Source organism: Nannospalax galili, unplaced genomic scaffold, assembly GCF_000622305.1.
Source record: "Nannospalax galili isolate Female #2095 unplaced genomic scaffold, S.galili_v1.0 scaffold136, whole genome shotgun sequence".
In the NCBI taxonomy this organism is placed as follows: Eukaryota; Metazoa; Chordata; class Mammalia; order Rodentia; family Spalacidae; genus Nannospalax; species Nannospalax galili.
In genome coordinates, this window is record NW_008340872.1 from 3,263,938 (window position 1) to 3,273,612 (window position 9,675).

At 45.4% G+C, this 9,675-nt stretch overlaps 1 pseudogene; it reads right to left on the minus strand.

Moving 5' to 3' along the window:
• Positions 1-3,386: 3,386 nt before the first annotated feature.
• On the minus strand, positions 3,387-8,429 carry LOC103736515 (annotated as a pseudogene).
• Positions 8,430-9,675: the final 1,246 nt, after the last annotated feature.

Genomic DNA, 9,675 nt, shown 5'->3' on the forward strand with positions numbered 1-9,675 from the left:
CCTCAGAAGTGTCTTCAGTGAGGCAACTCCTAAAGGACAGGACATTGGCTAAGGCAGGGCTCGTCAGTGATGTACTTCCTGAAGATACCGAGGGCATCAGGCTGTCTCTTGGCAACACTTCTGTGGGTAGGGATTGAGACCTTTGCTTCTGAGCTCCACAGGACAGCTTAGGAGTGTGCTGTGTTGTGACATTCTCACTCATCTAGTATTACTTTGAAGCGTCCCCGACATGCTTTTCAGTGCTTCTCTGAATTATAGGGAAAGTATAAGGAGACATAGTGCTACCTGAGGAAAACATGTAGACAATAATTCAAATCACAAAGATTCCGTTAGTGTTAGTGTTGTAACTTTATACATAACTCTAATATGTAACCGAAAATGGAAGTGCTCTCTTTCCTTAAAATGAGTTTTATTTTCAGAGATTTCTTTTTCAACTTTTAGCTATTTGTATATGTGTGTGTAGGGGGGGGTGTGCACGTGTGTGTGTGTGTGTGTGTGTGTGTGTGTGTACCCTCAGAGGCCAGATGAGGATGTAGGATCCTCTGAAGCTAGCATTCCAGGCGGTTGTGAACTGCCCAGCACAAGTGCTAGGAACTGAACTCAGGTCCGCTGCAAGAGCAGCAAGCATTCTTAACCACTGTGTCATCTCTCCAGAAATACTTTCTTAATGAACCTGGATCATTTGTCCCAGAGATTTGCTCATTCTGGAGTCAGGTGGCAGCTGTGGCTACTGTGTCATGTAACCTATTTGTTTGTCTCCTGTATTTCTTGAAAGTTAGTGATTAGACTTAAGCCATATTAGGACAGCGTTTTGGAATTTGTTGGGGGCCTCTGTTATGTGAAGTAGAAGTCTCTTCATATCCGGATAGCTCACGAGCTCGGAGCCATGTGCTGAGACTCCTTTCATAGCAGGGTGCCTTCCTGGCATTTTTCCTGACTCTCTTTTGGAAGTGCCCGCCACAAATGCCCTAACATAAACATGGCCTCTGGCTCTAGGAATACCATGCTTTCCTGTGTGATTTTTCAGGTAGTCAGCGGTCTGGCAGCATGGCAGAAACCCACTTCCATATGCAAATAGAATGTCTCACAAAGTATCTATCAGCCAAAGCTTTTACCACTACCCCCATGGTATAAATATCCCAGTCTTCTCTCAATAACAGAGAGCTGGATCACTAGGAACTGAACACTTAATAAAAGCTGTAACACGGACTAAGCAGAGTCCCGCATCTTACTACCAGCGATCCAGCCTCTCTGGAGACAGCATTCCTCCATCACCGACTCGCGGATCCCAGCTTCAGCAGCCTTGTACTTTCCCGCGTGTTCTAGCGGCTGGTGGAACTCGCATATTGAGGAAAGTACACGGGTGAAATCAGGGCGGAGACACGGCTGGACAACGCTCCAGCAGCAGAGACCCGCAGAGACCCACAGAGACACGGAGAAGCCCGCGGGGCCAGACCCGCCTTCTTCCAGGGCGCGCGGCTGAGACCAGGGGACCGATCCCCATGGGACCACACGCACCATAGGAATTTTTCTGAGGTGCTGGGGAACATGCTAGACAAGGATTCTTCGAACTACATTCATTAAAGTATACACCCCTACAGGCTTGGTGGTTTTGTTTTGGGGTTGAGATATTTATTAAACTTTGGAGATGGTTGTGGAGGATCTGTTCCATTGGGCATGGGGCCCTCCCTGCACATGAGCTATCTCAATCTCATCCCAGGAGCTAAGGAGTCAGAGGCTGGACTAATCCATCCACATCCCCCCCTAGTACATAGAGTACCTGGGCACTTTTGCCAGTAATTATCAATAATTAATAATCATAATAGGGCTAAAGAGATGGCTCAGCAGTTAAGAGCACTGGTTGCTCTTTCAAAGGACCTGGGTTTGATTCCTAGCACCCACATGGCGGCTAATAACTGTCAGTACCTCCAGTTCCAGGGAAATCTGATGCCCTCTTCCGACCTCTATGGGCACTGCACGACATGGGTGCACCTACCTACAGGCAGGCAATACATTCATAACATAAAAGTAATAAATAAAATATTAAAAATAATCATCATAATAAAGATGAAAGGTCCCCGTTCGGACCATTCTTCAGTCTTTTGACAGAATGGAAGTGTGCAAAACTGTTCAAGTGCACATGCGGCTTGTTTTAGCCTCAAATGCCAGCAGCCCAGCTTCCTCAGCTCAGCAGCTGCAGACAGGCTTGTTCTCCTGTCTTCACAGCTCTTTTCGTTGGACATCCACCTCTTTCCTGCTAGTCACTAAATGATGACAGTGTCCTTGAGTGCCTGCTCACCAGCGATGGCCACCAGACGGACGCCAGCTTCCTTACTGTACTGCCAACTGGTTTAGTGACTTTGGTTTTCTTTTCTTTTCTTTTTTTTTTTTTTTTTTTTGAGACAGGGTCTCCCTGTAGCCCAGCTGTCCCCTAGAACTCACTATGTAGACTAGGCTGGCCTTGAACTCACAGAGATCCACCTGCCTCTGCCTCCTGAGTGCTGGGATTAAAGGCGTGTGCCACCATGCCCGCCTGGCCTGGTTTTCTTTTTTTAAAGATATTTTAGTATTTATTATTATTATTATTTTTATGTATATGAGTGTATTGTCTGTATGTGTGTAAGTACACCCATGTCCTGCAATTCCTGTGGAGGTCAGAAGAGGGTGTCAGATTTCTCTGAAATTGGAGTTACCACCAGTTGTTAGCCACCATGTGGGTACTGGGAATCGAACCCTCTGCAAGAGCAGCCAGTGCTCTTAACCACTGAGCCATCTCTCAAGCCCCTGGTTTCCTTTTTTTAAAAAAATTATCTTTGCTGTCATTTGCATTCATTTTGTGGTCAATTTATTCCAGTGCTGTGCTCTTGTTTCTTCCATTTTCTTCTGTTCAACCTCCTCTTCCAGGTATAGGAACAATTTGTTCCTTTTTGGTGAGGATCATTTTGATGTGGCTGGGGGAGCTCGTGTATGGGTTAACCTGCCCATGAGCTCTGAGTTTGGTGATGCATTGTGGGTGATTTGTTCACCTGGATGTGCTCAATGACTAGGGAGATTACATCTGAGCCCCTAAGTTCACCTCTGCATTTTTAAGCACGTACAGCAAAAATTCAGTACCCTTTCTGGACCACCGACCCTGTGTCCATCTGTTTGGCCTGGCACACCGGTGGACTCCACCATTATGCCACTGGAATGGCACACATTGCCTTAAAGTGACATCTTTCAGATATTTGGTGGCTTTTCAGATGGCCTGGGCAGTTTCACTGGTGTTCTTAAAGTGAATACAAAGATTTGAACCCCTCAATTTGTGTGATTTTTGAGGGTTTTCTGGGTCAAGGCAGTAGCAAACCATTTTCCCAGGCCACCTCAGGCAGTTTGCAGAAAAAGGACTAACACTGGTACTTGATTCCGGCATCCCACAGCTCTGAGACAAACTTTAGTCTTTCCTTCAGCAGCCTCTTCTGTGCGGATGCCACAAGACCCTGCATGTCTGTGGTCTGCACTTTTTCCTCCAAAGCAACAGGATGGAGAAGATCTGCTCTGCCCCAATGCTGAGCTTCACACAGCACTTTGCTCCCTTTAGGGGTCGAACATGCCCACCGGCCCATCATAGCACCTTCTGACAGCCACATTGCCCACACCTAGGGGCTCTTTCCCTGACTGGATCAGGGTCTGTTGTGGTACTGCCTCATAGATTGCCTCAGTACAGAACTCCAGCCCCAGTGCAAAACTCAGGTGGAAGGAGGTCTTGTTATCAGTGCCAAATAGCATCAGGCACTCAAACAGTGACTTTAGGTCTCCCAGGCTTCCAAGGCCTGCTTGTTTGGGGACAAGTGTTTAGGATCCCAGAGCAGTGGCTTCACAAAAGACACCCCACTATGCTGCTGGGTATAGTTTCCAATGGGGTCAGCAGCAACCTCAGGTACAAGGCTCTTTTCTCCCATCACCTCATTCTTCACTTCCTTCCGGAATCCCTTCTTTATCTTGTCTGCTGATGAGTAGATGGTATGGAACATGGTGTTGGGAACATCATAGACAGCAAGCATTGCAACTAGATGGATAGATCATCTTCCTTGACCAGGAAGTTGCCTATCTGCAGGCTCTCACACCTGCTCTTTAAGTAGTCTGTGTAATGGGGGTCAAATTGGCAAGCAATGTCAAAATCACACTGGAAGACCCTTCAGTATTGGCCTGGGGTCTCGGCTGGTTGTCTCACTGCTGTATCTTTGCTATGTGGTAGCATTTAATGTGGATAGCTTATTCACTGCCAAATACCAAGCAAAAGGGACAGTGAAGTCATAACAAAGGGGCAGCGGCTCCCCACCTTCAGGTCACGGACAAGTCTGAGTCATCGCTGTACTTTCTAGTCAATGTTTTCTTCAGTTCTGCACCATGGAGCTTGTCAAGCACCATCTCTTGAGCTGCCTTCTGCTGAAGACTTGTTTCTTGTGCCCCTGGAGGTTGTATATTATGAAAAGGGCTTTATTAGATTGGCTTACACAATATAGGCTGGGAAGTTCAACAATGACTGTCTTCACACTGGAAAGCCACATCAAGGAACCGCTCAGTCCCAAAGCTGGATGCCTCAGCAGTTCCAATCTAGAGCTGAAGGCCTAGAGGATTACTGGTCGTCAGTCCCCATTGGAAGGTGTATAATGCTGGAGATGTCAGCGAAGGACAGCTGCGGGATAGATGCAGTCATCACAAGAAGGAAGGCAGCAAAGCGGGCTGCTTTTCTCTCCAGCCTCTTTCTCTCAGGGCCACTGCCCAAGGGGGCCACTTACTCTGGGGTAAGTTCTGCTCTTAGTTAACCCCTCTGGGAAATTCCCTCACAGGCCTTCCTACGTGTGTCTCTATCTGATTCATATCCAGTCAACTTGACAATCAAGCTTTATTATCACAGGGGTTTTGAGCACAAACTTGTTTGCTTTTATCAGAGTACAGCTGGGCATTCAGCATCAGGACTTTTACCACCTTTTCCTGGATTTGCCAGCATAGCATCTTCTGCACAATGAAGGCAAGTCATCAAGGAGCAAGCTCCCAGCCCAGGTCTAGCGGATTCCTCTAGCTGATTCCTTGATTCCTCTATGTCCTCTAATGAGGGCCTGTGGTATCTTCAGCAATAGGGTCTTACCATCTAGATCTGATGGGCAACCAACAGCACTGGCAATTGTCTGTATTGTTTTGGGGGTGTCGGGGCCTCTGTGACAAACAAGTCATAGGGAGGCAGCTCTCTTGGCACTGAAATTTTCATTTAATAAACTTTGGCTTCTGGAGACAACTTTATACACCTATGCAGGGTACCTCTGTTCATTTTTTGTTTCTATCTTTAAATTCACTTACCATAGGGCTGGGGAGATGGCACAGCAGTTAAGAGCATTGGTTGCTCTTGCAGTTCCCAGCACCCACATGGTGGCTACCAACTGTCTGCAATTCCAGTTCCAGGACGTCCAACTCCTTCTTCTGACCTCCATGGGCATTGCATGACGTAGGTGCACTTGCATACATGCAAGCAATACTCATACACATAAAATGAAAAATAATTAAAATTTAAAAAAATATAAATTTGCTTATCAAGAATCAAGTTTCCTATTGCTTTTCACACATCCTTAGTTTTGGTTCAGTTTGGTTCTGTTACCCATCTCCCACATAAGTTCATCTAAATATGTTGTTACAGCCCACTGGAAAGTACAGCCTTTGCAACTAAAGCTTTTCAGGAAATATTTTAGATGTTAAAGTGTAAAGGAATACAGTGCTATATAAAATTCTCTTTTGGGGTAAATAAACATAATGTCTAAAGACATAACTTTTTTTGGAGACAAGGTCTAATGTAGCCCAGGCTGACCTCAAACACATTACGTAGACAAGGATGACCTTGAACTGATTCACCTGCTTCTGCCTTCTGAGTGCTGGGATTACAGGTGCATGCCATCACACCCAGTTTATGAGGCTGGAGATGGAACCCGGGGCTTCAGACATACTAGGCAAACACTCTACTAACTGAGCTCATCTCTAACCCTTTTGAAGTTAAATAAATTATTAAGTAATTAATTTACTTTTTTGTTTTTGTTTTTATTTTTGAGACAGGGTCTCAATGCAGCTCAGGTTGGCCTTGACCTCCTGATCCTCTTGCTTCTGCTTCCCAAGTGCTGGGATTACAGATTTGTGCCACAATGCCCAGCACTAAGACATAAAATGCCTAAAGTTATTTTTTATCCAATTTATCTGCCCTGCTTCTCAGTGTAAATATTTACATTTGTGTTCCTTTACTGGCTAAGAGCAACAGGGAAATATTTGCTTTATATTAACACTGATAAATGCCTGAAGGACTATTACATGCTCACTTTCAGAAAAGATTTTCATAGAGTATAATGAAACATTTTCATACTTGTACCCTGGATAGATAAGTCGTGGCAGCAAACAGTAGACCTCATGCAGAGAGAAGAAGGGAATGCATGAGAACCAAGGATGAAATGACAGTAGAAGGTTCCCTAAGCATTCTTGTATTAAAACCAGACACTCGGGGTCTGGAGAGATGGCTCAGCAGTTAGGAGCACTGGCTCCTGGATTTGATTCCCAGCACCCACATGGTGGCTAACAACCATCCATAACTCCAGTTCCAGGGGATCTGACACTCTCTTCTGACCTCCACGGGCATTGCATGATGCAGGTGCACTTACGTACATGTAGGCAATACACTCATACACATAAAATAAAATAAAATATTAGAAAAATAAAAACCAGACAGTTTTAGAGGTGGGGGATGACACAGTTAGAAGAATGCCTCTTTGCAAGCATGAGGACCTCAGTTCGATCCCTAGAACTCACAAAAAAAGCCAGGTGTAGTGGTATGTGCTGGTAATCCCAGTGCTGGGGAAATGGAGGCAGAGCCCTGGGCTCACTGGCTAGCTAGCATGGCCTACTTGGCTAGTTCCAGGCCAGAAAGAACCTGTCTCAAAAATTTAAAAGGTAGACGGTACCTGAAGAATGATACCTGAGGTTGTCTCTCTGGCTTCCACAAGCACATACACATGTGAACACAGACACACGCATGTGCACACGGGGCACACGTGCACACACACACATACAGAGTCATGATACTTTCATTTCTTGGCCTTTAATCTTGGAATAGCTGGCTTTGTTCTTTTGACTTATTTGGACTTACCTTGTGTATGACTCAGATAATCTCCTAACACTCAACTAACTTTAACCAAATTAGTAAAAAAAATGACAAACTGCAGAAACAAAGTGTGGAGAAAATAGTCAAGGGTCTGATCAGCTAGACATGTAGCTCAGTTGGCAGAGTGGCAGTGTAGCCTGCAGGAGGCCGTGGCTTTGATCCCCAGTACTTACCTCACCAGGCAGGCAAGATGGCTCAGCAGATAAAAGTGTTTGCCATCAAGCCCGATGACCTGAGTTTCATTCCCCAGAGCCCACATGGTAAAAGGAGAGAACCACACTTGCAAGTTGTCCTGACTGCCACAAATGCTCTGTGGCACAGCCCCCGAATAAATAAATGTAAGTGTTATTTTAATAAAATAAATGTAAATCTAAAAATGTTAATTTTAAAAAAGAGTGAGGTCAAGGATTGAGTAGTAGGTATCTTTGGTCAAGTGACATGGTGAGAGGAAAAGACTGCCGCAATCAAGAAATGAGATCCCTGTAAGTGAGAACCCCAGGGAGGCTGCAGAGAGACCTCAGAAGTAGACCATGTACTTGACATGCAAGAGGCCCTCAGTTCAATACCCCCCCCAACAAACATAATAATAACATTAAAGAAAGGTGAAAGGAAAAAAGAACAGGAAGGTCATTATATTGCAAACATAGTAGGTGTACTAGTTACTTTTCTGTTGCTATGATAAAACACTGTGACCAAGGGAACTTATAAAAGGAGGAGTTTATTTGAGTTTATGGTTTCAGAGGAAATCAGAGTCCATCATGGTGGGGAGGCCTGGTAGCAGGGTGGCCAGAGTGGAGGGGAGCTCTCACATCTTGAAGTAGGTACAGGAAGCAGAGAGTGACTGAAATCCAGCAAGGCTTAAGAACTCTCTAAGCCCGCCCCCAGTGATGTGCTTCCTCCAGCATGGACACACCTTCTAAGACCTCCCAAAACAGCACCACCAACTGGGGACAAAATGTCCAAATACGTGGAGCCTATGGGGGACATTCTCATTCAAACCATCATAGTGGGTAACAGAAGAAATGCAGGAGGAAGTGTGAGCAGCAGGGAGACCAGGATATGATCCCTGGACGGAGGCTGAACACAGTGTGGTTTAGCAGAAAGTCCCAGGGGAATCAAAGCCTGTGTCCTGTGCTCCTTTCTGTGTTCAGATAAATGGATAGGTGAGCACACTCTCTCCCACACTCTGCCGCGCTCAGACACTGAGAGAGCAGCTCTGCTTGGGTAGAGCTTTCTGTGAAGTACCTGACATGGTGATTCACTGTGTGACAGCCAGGGAAGAGATGCCGGATGGCACCAACAAAGGACCTGTCTGGTGTTCTTCCTGTTAGAAAACCGTCCCATGCTCTTCTCCTGTCATAAAAGCCATCAGTGTTTGGTTAAAACTGCAAAACATTTTAATATACCTCTACACATATCATCAGTGATAAATCACAGAAATTTTCAGGAACATAAAAATTGAACCTGAGGATCAGTGAGAGAAGGATCAGTGGGTAAGGGCACTTGCTGCCAAGCTTGATGACCTGAGTTTGATCCCACATGGCAGCTAACAACCGTATGTAACTCCAGTTCCAAGGGAATTTGAAGGAAGGAAGGAATGATACCAAACATCACTCCCACAGTCTACCCTCACCATATCGTCTAGCCAGTGGCCCACGTGGTCTGGCCTCTGCCTGGGGACAGATAGAACCACAGGTACTCCAGGCCACTGCTCTGACTAGTCTGTGCCTATCTCCAGCTGTTTGTCCAAAGGTAAGAGTGAGAGGGTGAGTCAGAGCCTGGCAAGGCTTCTCAGACAACAGACACTGCTGTGGTGGGCTGGGACTGTGTCCCTCCAGGGTCACTCACTCTGTAGTAAGGGCTTCTTCCCACCCTCTTCAAGGCTGTTACTATGGATTTGGGAGTCCTGCTCCACAGAGATGAAGATGGTAGTGGAGAGGAGATGGCGAGTCAGTATTTATTGTCTGCTTCAAATTGTTTAGCAAAGCCAACTGGTCAGGCCAGGTCTGGTTAGGTCATGTGACCAGGTTAAGATTCTTTTTTGTTTTTTTTCACTGGTCAAGAGGAGTTCATCACCAGAATTTTAAAAAATTTCCTGCATAGGGGCTGGGGAGATGGCTCAGTGGTTAAGAGCACTGACTGCTCTTGCAAAGGACCTGGGTTCAAATCCCTGCAATCCACATGGTGGCTAACAACTGTCAGTAACTCGAGTTCCAGGGAATCCGATGCCCTCTTTTATTGCATAACACAGGTGAGCTTACATACATGCAGGCAATACACTCATGCACATAAAAATAAAAATATTTTTAAAAAATTCCTACATAAACGTTATTTATTTATTTATTTATTTATTTATTTATTTATTTATTTATTTATTGTTTTGTTTTGTTTTTTTGAGACAAAGTCTCATGTAGCCCAGGATGGCCTCAAGTTTATTATGTAGCTAAGGATGACCTTGAACTTCTGATCCTTCTGCCTCTACTTCCTGAGGGGATTTC